Below are 17588 nucleotides of genomic sequence, written 5' to 3' on the forward strand. Positions count from 1 at the left end.
ATGCTGCGAACTCGAAGACTGAACGATCTCCGCTTAACCGGGGCTGCTGACGACGACAAAGACTGCCAGCAGTAATTCTAGTTCGCCACCGACAACGAAGACAGAACCCCGAGTTCTCCTTCCTGAGTCCGAAGACCGTTGTTCCGGAATACGGAGGCACCAACTTCCTCTCTTAACCCTTAACCCGAAGACATCGGTGACTTCCGCCACTTCACTTCTTCCCCGTGATCTTTCTCGGGATGTGAGACCCCAACCCCTAAGCCAACACTATTTTATAAATGTTCAACGTAACTTATTTTATTGAGAACAAGCAAGTGCGTGTGGGTGGGGCGTGCTCTGGGGCTGTCCACGATAGCGCGTTACGCGCGTGGGTTCGCTGCTCGATTTGTCTCCTGGCGAGAAGAAAAAGGTCCCCGCGAGGAGAAAAAGGGGCCAGCCCTATTCACGCGAACCGCACCGCCTCCCTATTCCCCTTCCTCTCGTCCTCCTCAGTCCTCACCCACAGGTTCTAGCCACCTCCGGATCCGGCCGCCGCCGGCCATCCAGGAGGTGAGGACCAGGACGTCCAGGTCATTCCCCTCTCCCGTAATCCCTTTTGTCTATGGATTAGTACACCGGATAAACGGAGACTTCAAAGTGGAGGCGAAGGACGTGACCTAGAGCTGCCGCCATGCCCTAGCCTACCGCCTCCGCTTCAACCCCACCAGCCCCTCATTTTTAGTTTGTAATCTGATACGAATGTTGATGAGCACATAGCCTTGGAGCTGAGAACAGGAGGAATCCGGGAAGACAGATAGAGATGGAGTGGGGAAGAAGACAGGGTGAGGTAGGAGGAAGAGGAGGTTGTGCGGCGCCCCGTGTTTGCCTTCTTCGTCAAACATCCACAGATGAAGGCCACAATTTCATCAACTAGGTACAAAATAAATTGGATATTGGGCCTACTTTTTAAATTAATATATGTAGGCTGTGATCATACATATACTGAAGATTTCATGTTTGGTAATTTGATTCAGTAAAAGGCTCAAGGGCTTGGCATGTTGCAGGCCAATGTGTTTCCTTCTCTTCACTAGATCAGGTCCAAAGGTGATTACGTTCTATTTTTATATAGACCTCTCAGATTCATTAGGTGGATTATTTGTTCAAGTTAAGTTATACTAATGATTGAAATTAATGATTGTGTGTTCTTGCAGGGGGAAGCCAAATGGCAGAGATCTTGGTACCTATGAATTATCAGCAATGCTACTATGAATATAATGGCAACCAGTATGTACTATAGAACATATCATGAGCTTTTTACCCTTTTTAATTTATTTCTATTATAATAAAGTGTGGAACAATGTCACAGCACAAAGAAGCCTAAGCTGTAGCATGTACTCATCATGAACGAAGTTAAGAGTATGTTTGCTGGTGATAGAGGTGGAGCTGTTGATCTTATTGGCAGCATCAAGATATCCAAGATCCCTATAGTTTCATTTATAATGACTGTTATATCCATAAACTGAAGAGTATTGTAAATTTCTGATTGTTGCTCAACTTCATGAAACTAATGAAGTTGCACGTTATAGATGTTAGTTTAGTCTTTGTCCTATGGCAATTAGCATATCATTCTTGCTGTGAGGAGAGAACAAGCTGAAAGTTTCAGTTAAAAGTTAATTCCATTGTCGATAGAAATGCTAGAAGGAAATAAATGGGAGCTTTAGACTTTGTGCATTGTTCATTGTATATGTTTCATATACCACTCCTTCAGCTATATGCCCTGATAAACGATTATTAACTAATGTACTTTTTCATTTCTAGGATGACTTTTGATTTTCTCTAGGAATTGAATCCCCAAGTTAGTTTATAGGATACATTGGACATTCTATTTTTTCCAATGCATTAAAGGTTCACTTTCCATTCTCCAGCTCCTCAAATGTACGCAACATAATAATCAATAAATTGTATTTATTTGCACATGGAAGTATGATTTTATTGTTAGCCTACCAAGTTTTTTTCATAATTGATGGGAAAAGATCTCTTTCATGGCTATGTGATATATCTATATGTCTATTTTATTTCATCGCATAATTAACTCACTATGTTAGCACCTATCCGAATTTCCTTCACCATATCTGATATCTGAAACTCGTTTCTAATAGGAGAAAGAATGTTGGAAGTGAATGAAGCCTCCACCAATCAGCAGGGAGCCTTTGACTCAAGGATCATGAAACTGATACGAAGATGGCCTGACTGCTGAAGAATATGAAGCAAGATTTAATTGCTCAGGTACTTTTCTCTTCCCGACGGATTTCAACTATGTGGCCTTCTATTGTTATATTCGTGTATGAATTCGGAACTTGTATGATACTTACTTTTAGGATGATAAATTTATTTATGAAACTGGTATTGATACGTTAGCTGTATGCATTTCAAATGTCAACGGAAAGTATTCTCCCAGTGGACTAAACCTCAGACTTGACTTGCTAAAGGTCAGGCAAATGCAATCACACTATTCAAATCTTTGTGTGATCTTAGTGGCGGGGTATAAGATATTTTTCGAAGAAACCATCACAACATGGAATATTTAACTAGCAATTGGTTTGTTCTTATAGTAATTAATATCTTTTAATCGTGCTCACATCTTGGAAAAAACTTCATGTTTCCTTTTTCGAATTTCCTGAGAAGCTAAAGGTTTTCTCAAACATTATGACTTTACTAATCTTTTTACTTAATCTGCTGACATGACAAGGCTGCGAGTGTATAAGCAACAGTACCAGCCTTCTACGTGTAGTCCGAGCCATCTCAAAACTGCTTGAGTTTGGGCCAGTGGGGTAAAGTAAATGGATTGTTCATTCAAGGTTAAAAACATCAGGTTTAATAGTCAAGGTTGAAAGTGAACTTTTCAGTAGTTCATGGGTGGAAAGTTGGATTTTTCCCAACATCTTTGGAATTATTCCATGAATGGGTATTAATTATTATGTGAAAGATTGAAAGTGAACTTCATTTGAGGAAATAACTCAGTTTGTTTGGACCAATTTTCCCGACATAGTCTCCCCAGTTAGCTCTACGTAGTTTCTTATGTGTTCATGCGCGTGCACGTGCCCATTCAGTAATTTTGGTCTGCTAGGTTCTTCTGCTACTAACACTTCATCATTGATTTATTTATAACGCGTTGTTTTGAGTTAATGATCCATTTATGAACTTGTATAAATGGCCAGACCCATTATTAATTCATTTTATCCATCAAATGCACAATAAATTTTGAAGAGAGGTGTGCAAGTATTTATTAATTTCAGTTTCATATGATAGGAAACGTGAGATTTGTTTTCCAGTTTGAAGTATCAAGGATAACTCTTATAAATCTATACTTTCTATAGAGACATGGAGTGTTGTGTCTCTGAATGATTATCTTACTATTTTGCCATGCATTTTCAGTGGAGGCAACAATACAGAAATCGCAAGCTTTGGTGTTGTTTATGGGGACCTCAGAACATTGCTTCTTTATGCAGAAGTCAGACAGCATTCTATGTACTTCCCTGATATTTTAGACCTTCTCAGGAAGGTAAACTTCTTTTTATGCAGTATGGTAAATTTAAAAAATACCAGTCTTCCACTTTTTGAGAATTTTATTACTTCTGCCACGTGGTTGCTTTATTGTTTTGGTGATCTTGTTATGCTCACGTGGCCCTTCAGCATGTACCTCATACATGACCCTCCATCCAGGTGAGACCCCCGATATATTCTTGGATCTTTAAGAGATGGTGCAGAGAGCAATATTGATTTTCTGTTTCATTGTTCTATTAATAGAAGAAAACAAGCTTTTTTGTTCAGGTTTCAGATCTCTTGAGTTCAGTGGAACTCATAGAAGAATGGAAACTTTCTGTTCTATGGTGTCCCACTGTTCCAGGTTTTAGGGATGATCACTAGACTTGGAAGTGTGAATTTATTGTTCTCGCATGTGGGTATGTACCTACTGACGTGTATAAAACCACGACTTTTTTCTTTGACAATTCTTTCCTTTCACATTCATAGCAAGAATAAATAATTGTACCATGACCTGCGTTGTCCATGCCATTTATCTCTATTGTGTGTTTAAGATAAATGGCATTTATCTTAAAATTGTTCAAGAAACTATTTTGCAACAAGTTTCATTCAAATTGTTAAAGAAACTATTTTGCAACTGTAAGAATGTAAGTTAATAAGTTTTGGGATGGTTTTTTGGAAACATGGATGATATAGGTGGAGAGTTTGGCACGACACACTGGCCTGGGCAGTCGCAGCCCATACCTTTCCTTTACCAATGTTCTTACTTCCCACGTCAAATGTTTCTTTCCATGTAGGAGTACATTCCCATTTCTCTAGGATGCTCGATATTTTGGCCACCCACGATAGGGTTCTAAGAATTGATATCACAATTACTAGGTTTCCAAGTATTACATTCATATTTTGTCTTTGAACCGTGCTATTTTTCAGTTTAAGTTTGTTCTTGGTACATCATTTATTTACAGATTCTCCAAATAGACGAGCAAGGCAACCGACCTGAGGAGAGACCTGCTGATTTGGGTTTGCGGGAGCATGTATGTGGCTTGACTATGATGACCGCAATATGGGGATTTCTAGGTTTCCTCTTCATGTGTTATTCAAAAGTCGAGTTGATTGCAGTGTACCATTGCATTGGTGATATGTGTTTACCAATATAATGTTATAGTAGCTAAATTTACTTGGTGCGATGTGTTTACCAACTCATGGTATGCTCGGTAACTACAGGGACTTCATGGTAGATTTGCTCAAAAGACAAGCAAGGCAATCGAGCTGCGGAGAGACCCGCTGATTTGGACTTGCGGGAGTGTGTCTTGGATGGCTTGACTATGATCTCCGTGTTATAAGGATATCTGAATTTCCGATTCATGTCTTACTCAAAGTCTAGATGACCAAAATCTAACTTTGTACTGGTTCGTATGTGTTTACCAAATCTACAGTAGGTAAATGAGTTTTACTTGGCATACAAATTTGATCTTATAGCATTAAATCTCCTCATGATATACTTAGTAATTTACACATATTTCATTTATGCTATAGTTTTGATTCTGCATGTGCACTTGAACTCTGTTTGATCGTCTACACTGTTGTCAAGAGACTTGAAACATATGATAGTGGGATTATATTTGAATGATATGATTGTTGATTGATAGCATTTTTGCTGCTACAGCTCGCCATTTTTTATGGTCTGAACACATGCATCTTAAAAATGTCCTTCTTATATATATTTACTTCCTTTTTTTTCTGTCTTAGGTGTGCTACAAATTCTTCAACCAACAATTTAGTGTACATGTGTTTTGCTTGTAGCTTGCTCAAGGCGCTGCTGGCATGATAGCTCCTATGCTCAGATCAAACATTCCATTACCCAGGTGTATGAATCTATATTATTTTATCTTTATCTTCTGATGTGGCTATTATGAGAAAAAATTTCAACACATTGTTTGTAACATTGAAGAAAGCTATTAACAGTTCTAATCAACGACACATGATTTATTTCTTAGCAAGTAGTTTGTGACTTTTTTTCTAAAATGTAATAGGTAGTAACTTTTGAGGTTCATGTGCTTATAGTGTTACTTAATTAGTGAGTTGGTGCTAGATCAGTGTCCCAACACAGTGATGATATGCCTCATATAAGAGCAATATTCTTCTCTGAGGAAAGCTGAACCACAAGACTCAAAACCAAACTTGAGTCTGAATGAAAATTTCATTCTGCACGATTTAAGTTCGTTTTGAAGTTTAACTTTTCTATTGACTTGTCCTCTGTACATGTTTCAAGCAATAGCTTTGATCTTAAATGGAGACTATTAATTGGAGTGTTATATCTTATTGTATTGTATGTTGATATATGGAGAGAGCATTTGGTAGATTATTTTTGGGCAATACTGCTCAATCATGTCTATAGAAATTGAGAATCATTTTTGGGCTACCAGATTTTTTCTAAAGGCACATGATGTGCCAGAACCTTACATTTATAAGGAAACTTCAAAATTTATAAACAGATCATCTTCTGGCACTTCCACATATCAGATGTATTGAAAGAATAAGATAAAGGTTTTTCTCTTCCAAGTTCATGATTCCAACTTCTGTGCTTTCACTCTTTTACATATATTTACAAGTTGTGATTTTGTTCTTTCGCAGTCATTTTTGCATGTGGTTAATGTTCTCATTTTGTTCCCTTCTTGAATTGATACCTAGAAGAACCTTGTCTTCGGGTAGTTGTCTTTTTATTTTGGAATTCTAATCTGTATCGATTTTGTATATGAATACCTTATATTAAATCTAGAAGTTTTAAGGCTAGAATCGAAATGAGGACTTGTGGCTCATTTGTGATTGGTCCTTCTATATATTATACATTGTATCAAATTGAGAGCACTGAGTAGTGTTGGTTGCCGAAAAAGGCTTTGTACCGATGCATGACACATTTTTTGTTATCATGTTGTGAATGGGGCGCACAACACCAGTGAGGAGGTGCCCCAGGGGGCGCCCCAACCACTAGTTTCTTATCATGTGCATCTGTCGAATCATATCATTTGTGTTGCATCGCATCGCATATCTCGTGGTTGATCGGGTAATAGCGATTCACCTAAGAATTAAATATGGAATTGTACGGGATTATTATTTCGTCTCGGTTACATTTAATTCTGCGTAGCGCACCCATGCCATGTTTATGACATGCTAATAACATTTAATATGCAGGGTAGAAAAATAACTTGGACCTAATAATTGTTTGTTCGGACTCCGGTTCCGCTTAAATTGGATAAGTGCATTGCACCATCTCTATCATGCCATGCATATTATCCTAAGCATGCTGATTCTTTTGCGGTAGTAGTAAGTCTTGCATCTGTTGTTTGTTCCAGCATTTGTTTCTTTCCGGATAGGATCACGAAATGGTGTTGTGAGAAACGACAAGTTCCTCAGATGATCTTCGACAATCTTTAGCAGGTAAGAATTTCCCCACTCTTTGTAGGAGTATTTTGCCTATTTTTGATGTAGCCCCGCCTATCGTCGATGCTACACCATGGCCAAGGTGTTCCCCAAGTGGACCGACAACCCGAACCGAAGCCATACACGACAAGGTGAACTCCTTCCTCTCGACACTCGACCTCGTCAATACCTTGGATGGAGTGCTACCTCATTCCGATATGTCTTGTGTTACTAGGTACGAGCTTCGTCGAGGATTCGGAGAGGAGGAGGCATTCACTTGGTGCAAGGGAGAAGGAAGAAGGGAGAAGAAGAGAAGAAGAAGAAAGAAGGAAGAAGAGAAGAGGGAAAGAGAGAAGGAGGCCGGAGCCTCTACACATGGGGAGGCCGGAGCCTCCACCCATGGAGGGGGCCGGAGCCTCCAGGCCTACATGGCCGGTACCACCTCCTGGTGGTGGCCATGCGCGGGAAAGGCCAGGCCGGTACTACCGGCCATGCATGGCCGGTACTACCGGGCAGAGGCTGGGCGGCACCTCCTGGCCGCGGGAGAAGAAGGGAGGCCGGTACCCCTGGCCGGAGGCTCCGGCCAAGGTACCGCTGGGGGTACCAGGCCCCCAGTACCTGGCGATGCAGCTCCCCGGTACCTCGGGCGGTACCTCCGGCCGTGGTACCGCCCAGAGGTTCCAACACCCTGGACTCCAACTCGCCTCTTCGATGCATTTCCGGTACCATGGCCGGTACCTCCGGTCGGGGTACCGCCCGCACGCGAAATAGCCCAATCTGAACCGTCCCTCTTCATCTGTGTGGCTGTAACTTATTTATCCCTTTTTGCCTAAACTACCCCAGCTCGAATCTGGCTATATGTATCTCTTGTGCTGCTCATTTCTAGGTTTAGACAAGATTTGGCTTAGAATAGGATTTGAGCTATGTCTCCCTAGGGTATCATCCCTCTGTAATCAAGGCCACCCTTGTTGATTGAGTTTGTGAGTGAGATTCTAGTGTGTGCACTCTCTCTCCCTCACCGATTCCGTCTCCAACACCGTATCTCTCACCTCGGAATTCTACCGCGGTCTCTTCCGTGGGTGATTCTATTCGGCGTGGTCCATCGAGCCACGAGGGTAAGCATCGTTGTATCGGGTTGGTGTGCGTGCGTGTGTCTCCGTGATCATCGTGTTCATCGTGTTCGTCGTGTTCTTCGTGTTCTTCCTCTTTTCCCCTTTCGTTTCCGGGTCAATTCGCAAGATCGGGCCACACACGGGGTCTTAGACCTCATCATATGGTATCAGAGCCAGAGATACATCATCATATGGTAATCAGAGCCAGAGATACCTCATCATATGGTATCAGCAGCCTTTGGTTTCCGCGAATTTGACCCCCCACCCACCCAATTTCATCTCTGAAAAATTTTCCCCAAAAATCCCCAAAAATAGCCCTAATTTGCCTTTTGATGGATCTGCGATTTTGTTGCATTTTGAGTGGTTTTGGTCCATGGATTTGGTGTCTCTTGTGTTGATCTACTATTTCCCCCACTTTCTAGCCACAAATTTCTTCAAATTTCGAGTTTTGGGTCAATTTGGTTGGCTTTTGGGAAGAACAAGAGAGAGAAAGGGGAAGAACAGCTCGTGCACGCGTGCTCCCAGGAAGAGGACATAGTGGCCGGTACCTCCAGTGGAGGCTCCAGGCAGCCACGAGCGGTACCTCTGGGTGGAGCCTCCACCCGTGCACGAGCGGTACCTCCAGTGGAGGCTCCACCCTCCACTACCGCCGCTTCTCCCCCAAGGCCGGCCACCACCACCATCTCCACCCCACCACCGCCGACCACCACCACTCCTCTCCGCAGCCGGCAAGCACCACCACCCCCCCCTCATCATCGGCAAACACCGCCACCCCCCTTAATCACCGGCAAACACCGCCACCCCCCCCAAACCATCGGGAAACACCGCCGCGGCAAACCACCACCACCGCCGCCACCACGAGCTCACCGATACCGCCATCGGCATACCACCGGCAAGCACCGCCACCCCCCTTCATCACCGGAAAACACCGCCACCCCCCAAACCATCGGCAAACACCCTCGAGGCACCACCACCACCACCGCCGCCACCGCGAGCTCACCGATATCACCACCGGCATACCACCGCCATCACCGCCAAGCTACTTTGACCCGACTTTTCTCCTAACTTGTGTTTGCTTGTTCCGGTTTGAGTGCCTTGTGTGTAACACTAACCCGCAGCTCCGACGCAAGCGACGACATCCGAGGCACCCCGAGCTTGCAACCGTACTCTTGACATCACCGCAATCATCGCAAGTTGTGTGTTCATCACCGCCTAACATCTTAGGTATAACTTGCATTCCCTTGTAACCCCTCTTCTTTTGCGATCTATCCTATCGAGCATTGCTTATTGAGTGTTGCGAGACATTGCACGTGGCCCCGATTGTGAGGTGTGTGTGTAGTGTGGAGTCAAGCTTATAAGCAAGTACTCGTGTGGCAAGATAGCAAAAGCGAGCTAACGCTAACATAGAGCGTGAAAAAAAAAGCACAAAAAGAGTGCAAGTGCCATCATACATACAAAAGTGTCCACCATAGATACAAAAGAGTGCAAGTGCCACCATATACAAAAAGAGAAAAAGCTTTTAAGCAAAAGAGAGATAAGAGAAGAGAGGCTACGTGTGAATCTTGTTGTCTCTTCATTTGCAACCAAAGCTTTGATGTCTTCTTGTGTTAGTGTGACACCGAGCACCCTTGCTTAAGGGCTTCTTACACTTTTCCGCTCTTTCCTTGGTCGCACTAACCCCGTTCATCTCGTGTGTGCGTTCCATATACTTTCCGTGTTTATAGTGATCATCACTTTGACATTTGAATTTTTGGATTTCACCCACTCTTGACAATACACTTGATTTCGGATTTCGTCTTTTGGCTTTCCACCATACTCACCTAACACCATATTTGCTAGCTTTTGTGTGTGATTTTGTGTGAGTACCCGATACAATTGTTCTAACTCTCGGCTTGTTGGATCGCCCCGATCTTATCATACCACGGTAAGATTGCGAGGTAGTGTTCTTCCACTAACATACACCATATACATACCATCGTGCTAACATGGATAGCGAAGATGAGGATACGGAGGAGTACACGGAGCACTCCGAGGAGGACACCTCCTCAAGCACCGCGGATGTGGAGGAACATGTGGAGCTCGACACCGACTATGGCTCCGCGAACATCGCCAACATGACCGACATCGAGGAGCTCTACACCGACTTTGGCTCCGCGAGCATCACCGACATGACCGACATCGAGGAGCTCTACATCGACAATGGCTCCTCAAGCATGGACGACATGGTGGAGCAACGCCACGACTACGACATCGACGACTTGGTGGAGCAACGCCACGCCTACAACATCGACACCATGGCGGAACCTCACCTAGTCTCCACAAGGAGCAACGACGATGCTCCCAAGTACCACCACTTGGCCATTGGAGCTACATATGAAGATGGAGGACCTCCACGATGGCACCATCATATGGGTCATCAAGAGCGTCCCCACCATGATCGCCATCGACACACTTCTTCGAGCTCCACAAGGCGCCACCATGAGAGTGCTTATGCACAAGATCGTCGACCTCGCGTACATCATATGGAGCAACAAGAGCGTCCCCAACATGATCGTCATCGACACTCTTCTCCAAGCTCCACAAGGCGTCGCAAGCAACATGCCAAGTCGCATGAGCCATCATCTAGGCATGGCAAGGACCGTCATCGACATACGTCACCACATGAGCTTCGCCGCCACAAGCCACTTCATGATCGCCATCGACCAACATCTTCCACGAGTCTTCGACGACACCACTCAAGCCATGGTGATGATGCACGAAGACGAGAGCCTCGACATGAAGGCAACAAACACCATGATAGGATGCCTACCACTCCAAGGATGGCAAGTGCACATCGAGCATACCTTCCTCATAAGGCGACTTCCACCTCTTGTGCCACCACCACAATGGCCTCTACCTCGTCACGTGCCTATGGACTTCGATGCTACAAGTGCAAGCAACAAGGCCACCCTCCACGGGAATGTCCCAATCTCCTATGTGAGGTGTGCAAGGCCAAGGGTCACGTGGCATGGCAATGCACAACACCAAGCGCCAAGACGCTCTACTTCGACAAGCTACAAGCACAAGTCCCCAAGATGCCTATTGCGCCAACACTTCAAGATGAAGATCGCCAAGGTGAACTCAAGGGCGAAATTGAGCCGAGCCTAGCTCTCATCAACACCATGGCGCCACCGCTTGAGGATGACTTGGGAGGCGATGGAGTTGAGCATGGTGACCATGGGATTCTCCCTACACCTACGGAGGCGCATGGAGTTGAGATGGTTGAGCATGGGAATTTCCCTTCAACCAAGGAGGCGCATGGAGATGAGAAAGTCGAGCCTACTCCCCTATGCTTCATTGATGAGTTGGTACCATTCCCATGTGAGCATGAGAGCCACTTAGCCCACTTGAGTGAGAGTGATAGTGAGTTGAGTGACTCCCACCCCATATGTGAGTTTGAGTGCTTCCGTTTGGAGGACATGAGTGATACACAAAGTGAGTTGAGAGAGGTAGATGATAGGTCCATGGAGGACATCGCTTTTGCTAACACATTAACATCTCCCTCGTTTGTGTCTTCTTATGTTGCACTAGGTTCCACGGAGGACGAGTTTCCGCTCATGGAGACGATGTACATGGTGCATGAAGATGATGATATCTCACCATGCTTTCTTCAAGACGGACATGTCGACCACATGGATCCTCCTACTTCCACAACACCTACCTCAAATGAGTCGGCCTACAAAGGTAACAACATAGGTGTTGATGATGCCATGATCCCACTAGTGGACATGATGACTTATGAGTGCATGCATGATCTTGATGATACATTTGCTACGTCACATGCTACTTTCACTTTCCCATGTGATGCTTTGCTTTATAACATTGTTGATCATGTGACATTGCTTGCTTGTGATACCATGAACATGCCATGCTATGAGAGTTTCACGTTTTCCTCGCTTACTTGCAATGATAATGATAATGATCATGCTTGTGTTGTGACACCCTTGATGAACACTTGCTCTTTACATAGGGTTGTCGACAACAATGATAACATGTTGAACATGCTTTGCCCAAAATGTTTACACCATTCCATGATCCTTGCATCCAAGATTGTGAACAATTGCTCTTTCTTATGCTTGGTATGCAAGAATGCTTATTTCATTGTCCACGAGATGGCCCCCATAGCCTTCTCACTTGTTGATGATCATGAGTTACCACATGCCATGAATGCACCTTCTTGCCATATGCACCATCGCCATGCATTTCATACTATCTTGATTGACACTAATGGTGATGTGCACAAGACATGGAACATCATGACGGATGATGTGTTCCTCTACCATGCACACACGCTTTTTGTTTTCTCTTTTGTGTGTATAGGTACCCGAATGACAACTTCCACCGCTACGGAGCATGAGCTCACGAAACGCGCAATTGAGAGCTACCCCAACACGGACGAGATACATGATCCAACCCATGAGATTCACGCCAAAGGGTATGTTCCCAAACGCCTTCGCCCTCGTGTGTTTCCGGCTTGTCTTGTCGAGCTTCCGGTTTGGTCCAATGCCTCGTCACCTCTTTTGCTTCTTTTGCAACATATCTTGACACATCTTGTTGGCACAATGGTTGTTGTATGTCTTGATGTTATCATCATACACTCCGAGAATCTCAAGGACCATGTCATACATGTGAGAGACACCCTATGCATCTTGTGCCACATGTCACTCATAAAGTTGCTCTTCTTTGGATTTCTCGTTTCATCTTTGGCAATTGAAATGGATTCTTTGACACTTGAGGATACCCATACTTGGCTCACGCCAACCATACTTTCCCAAGCTAGAAGTTTCCATCTCTTTGCCATTACACATAACAATTTTGCCCAAAATTTTGCCGCCGATACTTGCCTTTTGATTGTTCCATTTGTGTGGGACAATGCTACACATAACATTTTTGACACTTTACAAAGCAAACCTTTACTTGCACAAACTTTTGCCCCACCAAATTTTGGATACATCGACACTCTTTTGGTTCCCATTTTTGCCACATGCCTCTTGAAGAAACGACTTGATGCTTCGTATTTGATTGAGAGCCTCTTGTTCGCCGATCACAAAATTGGCATCCACAAGCTTTCCGTTCGCAAGTTGTTTTTTTTCCCCAAGTTCTTCTTCGATCGCTTCATCGACAAACAAACTCCAAAGTACTTGGTGCGCAAGACGTTCACCCTCTCGGACCTCTCGCCACAACATGGAGATGAGGAGGAACAAGAGTCGAGGACGACTCTTCCCCAAGGGGGGGGAGATGATGTAGCCCCGCCTATCGTCGATGCTACACCATGGCCAAGGTGTTCCCCAAGTGGACCGACAACCCGAACCGAAGCCATACACGACAAGGTGAACTCCTTCCTCTCGACACTCGACCTCGTCAATACCTTGGATGGAGTGCTACCTCATTCCGATATGTCTTGTGTTACTAGGTACGAGCTTCGTCGAGGATTCGGAGAGGAGGAGGCATTCACTTGGTGCAAGGGAGAAGGAAGAAGGGAGAAGAAGAGAAGAAGAAGAAAGAAGGAAGAAGAGAAGAGAAGAGGGAAAGAGAGAAGGAGGCCGGAGCCTCTACACATGGGGAGGCCGGAGCCTCCACCCATGGAGGGGGCCGGAGCCTCCAGGCCTACATGGCCGGTACCACCTCCTGGTGGTGGCCATGCGCGGGAAAGGCCAGGCCGGTACTACCGGCCATGCATGGCCGGTACTACCGGGCAGAGGCTGGGCGGCACCTCCTGGCCGCGGGAGAAGAAGGGAGGCCGGTACCCCTGGCCGGAGGCTCCGGCCAAGGTACCGCTGGGGGTACCAGGCCCCCAGTACCTGGCGATGCAGCTCCCCGGTACCTCGGGCGGTACCTCCGGCCGTGGTACCGCCCAGAGGTCCCAACACCCTGGACTCCAACTCGCCTCTTCGATGCATTTCCGGTACCATGGCCGGTACCTCCGGTCGGGGTACCGCCCGCACGCGAAATAGCCCAATCTGAACCGTCCCTCTTCATCTGTGTGGCTGTAACTTATTTATCCCTTTTTGCCTAAACTACCCCAGCTCGAATCTGGCTATATGTATCTCTTGTGCTGCTCATTTCTAGGTTTAGACAAGATTTGGTTTAGAATAGGATTTGAGCTATGTCTCCCTAGGGTATCATCCCTCTGTAATCAAGGCCACCCTTGTTGTTGATTGAGTTTGTGAGTGAGATTCTAGTGTGTGCACTCTCTCTCCCTCACCGATTCCGTCTCCAACACCGTATCTCTCACCTCGGAATTCTACCGCGGTCTCTTCCGTGGGTGATTCTATTCGGCGTGGTCCATCGAGCCACGAGGGTAAGCATCGTTGTATCGGGTTGGTGTGCGTGCGTGTGTCTCCGTGATCATCGTGTTCATCGCGTTCGTCGTGTTCTTCGTGTTCTTCCTCTTTTCCCCTTTTGTTTCCGGGTCAATTCGCAAGATCGGGCCACACACGGGGTCTTAGACCTCATCAATTTTACTTTGCTTTCTCTCTTATGCTACCCTTGAGTTGCGTTCTTGTCACGTGTCATATCCACATATTGCCTCCACCACCCTCCTAGAGCTGTTGTGTGATTATCGAGTCTGCCTTGCCGTTATATCTCGTTTCGCCATGGTTATCTTATCGGGTTATCTGTTGAATTTTTGGGAGGTTATCACATGCTATATTTAGTTGTTGGAGATACTCATGCTTTACTTAATTGTTAACAACTAAATTTGTAAGCAGTGACATCTGTGAGCCCCTTTACGAAAGCATCGGATCTTTGTCTCGCTAATGTCTCTTAGGACCCAAGTTCTTGTTATCTGTTCTGAGTTTGAACACTCTACCCGTGCGTGGGGATTCACTGGGACCCCCCTCACCCATTATCTTTTCTCAAGTCAGTTGAAAAGGGGGTCACAAGCTTGGTTTTATTTCCTATGCCATGTATGACATGTTTTACTTACTGTTGCCTTCGGGTATTTACATTCTTTTGCCTTCGGGTTTATATATTATGTATTGTACCTTGCGGGACGTTTAGCGAACCGTGTGGTTTGCACGCCTAGCCGTCAGCGCAAACTCTGAGTCCGCCTAGAAGTACGGCCGGACTTCGTTACGGGTAGCTTAGTGGGGTGGCCCCCCAAGACTTTTTTGTTGAACTGAGAATGGTCTTGTTGTGAGACTCCGCCGTAATTAAGCGGGTTCGAGCATGCGTATGGTTATATTTGAGCAACCCTTGCATGGTGTACATCTTATCGATAAGCCGTGTTCGTGGTTATGGACGACTTGGAGCTGTTTAACTTGATCATAGAACAACTTACACCTTTATGTTGCTGCTAATAATCTGTTAATAACTTGCGTAGTAATTTAACATTACTACAACTGATAGCTAATAAAATTTGTCAATCGTGTGAAAAGTTCCCTTGTAAGTACTTCCTTTGCGAAGGGGGAAACACATCAGTTGGGTTATGTTTGCAGAGTATAGGACTGTTAGCTTATGCGCTCTCTTTTCTATTTCTAGCACATGTAAGTTGTGAGTGTCTCTATAGGTTTTTAGTGCTTACACGTTGCCGCTTAATCCTACCATATTGCCTATGACGTACTCTTGCGTCCTCTAAGGGTCTGTTCGGTTTTGGAACGAGCTGGAATGGAATGGAACGGTTCCACACCTGGAACCCATTCTCGTGTTCGGTTAGACAAAAGGATGGAACGGAGTGATTCCTCATAACGGAATATTCTACGTAGATGCGGAACGCACCCGTCCGGCCAAATCGGCCGGACGAGGTGGAACGGCTCGTGCTAATCTCTCTCACGTGTTAACCCCACTCTCTCCCGTGGCCCTCCCTCACTGCAATGCGCTGAAGCCGAGTGATGCGACGGGGCCGGCCGGAGCCAAGGCGCGGCTGCCGGCGGATGGAGCAGCGGCCAGGACGGTCACCAAGGCGCGGCCGCCGGCGGACGGAGCAGCGGCCCGGACGGCGCCAAGGCGGCGGCCAGGACGGCGGACGGAGCAGCGGCCCGGACGGCGCCCATGCGAGGAGGCCAGGACGGTGGCCAGTGGCGGCGACCAGTGGCGGCGGCCAGGACGGTGGGCGGGGGCTGGCGGCCAGGACGGCGGCCGGCGGGGGCTGGCGGCGCGGAGGCAAGGACGGCCGGCGGGGGCTAGGGGCACGGCGGCCATGGCGGAGACGAAGCCGTTCCAGGCTAGTTAATTGTAAATCTCTTTAAATTAGGCTAATTAATTGCATATTTAGATTAGTTACATCCGGTTCCATTCCAAGCTTCTCTTTTCAACCGAACAGAAAAATAGAAGGGGATGGAATGTGATGGAATGGAATGGAATGGAACCATTCCATTCCATTCCACCCGGTCAGAAAAACGAACACACCCTAAGTCTCATGCGTGCCTCAAGTACAAATGACGACTGGTTGACGAATGCTTATACGTCTTGAAGTCTTGTTAAGTACGAGACATTTATTTTTGAAATGGGAGCTTAGTCGTAGCCTCTATATTAAAGTGATGCACACAACCTTACTTTATTTCTTAAGGTCCATTATCAAGTATCAAATATCAAGCGACGCGGCTAGGGTTTCCCCGTGACGCCCCGCTCGAGCGATGCGGAGGTCGGGCCTGTATCTTCGGGTCAAGTGGAGAAATGGAAGTCTCCCCTGCACGGGCCCACATTCTATCTCCCTCTTTCCTTATAGATTTTGCTAAACCTAGATTCTCTCACCCACACTACTACATCTTGTTCTAAAATTAAAAACCTATGTAGACTTTGAACCAGAAAATTAATTTGCAAACCATTTGAATGTTTGAGTTCCTAATAAATGGAGCTTCAAAATGAGACCAATATTGAATATATTTTGATATTTTCAGAAAATCGACTTTGAAACATGATAAAACTTAGTGAAACTTGATCATATTTCCTCTGAAACATTTCGTTTCACCATGTTTCAAATTGGTTTATTAGAGTTAGAAAGTATTTTGCAACTGTCTTAATTAGAGTCCAATTTGGAGAATTTTTTTTAGTATCAAGATTTATAGAATTTCATTGTGTAACATCATGTTTAATGTGTTTCATAATTCAAATTTTTTATTTTGTCAAAATAAACTTTTTTAGGCTTGTTTAAGAGATATCATCGAAAGAAATACACATATTTAAACAGATTGTTAAGCAAGTATATATTTCCGTAAATATGGCTATTTCAAATTTCACAGTAGAAATTAAATCCATGTATAAAAAATGAGAGAGAGGATGTGAAGTACACATGCATGCAAATATTCTATTGTATGCTAATATCGAATCAATCAAATAAAACTGGATGGTGGAGACGTGCACGGGAGGTCCCGTGCAAGCTAAAAATGCTGCTCCTGGTCAAGTGCCTAGGAACTTGTTTTGTTCCTATAGAGTTTATCATTCTATTCATGTGTCTTGGCCTCTCTTTGTTCTTTCTCGATTCTTTCTATAGCAGCGACTAGTTCATTTTGGGCACTCTCTTTGTGATGCATTATAAAGAGGAACAGCGGCCAG

General features: G+C 45.1%; 1 long non-coding RNA gene across 16 annotated transcripts; it reads left to right on the forward strand.

The window, feature by feature from the left end:
* The first annotated feature begins 313 nt into the window (after positions 1-313).
* Positions 314-5837, forward strand: LOC127294631 (uncharacterized). 16 transcript variants are annotated; one of them, XR_007846844.2, is made up of 8 exons: positions 331-913; positions 1014-1083; positions 1191-1263; positions 2139-2265; positions 3415-3941; positions 4488-4599; positions 4747-4961; positions 5272-5837. It is a non-coding gene; the product is annotated as an uncharacterized lncRNA (long non-coding RNA). The 16 variants fall into 16 exon arrangements; XR_007846843.2 differs by having other exon boundaries at positions 333-913; positions 4488-4556; XR_007846839.2 differs by adding an exon at positions 1346-1416 and having other exon boundaries at positions 320-913; positions 3415-4961.
* The last annotated feature ends 11751 nt before the right edge of the window (positions 5838-17588 follow it).

Source organism: Lolium perenne, chromosome 4 (genome assembly GCF_019359855.2).
Source record: "Lolium perenne isolate Kyuss_39 chromosome 4, Kyuss_2.0, whole genome shotgun sequence".
Classification (NCBI taxonomy): domain Eukaryota; kingdom Viridiplantae; phylum Streptophyta; class Magnoliopsida; order Poales; family Poaceae; genus Lolium; species Lolium perenne.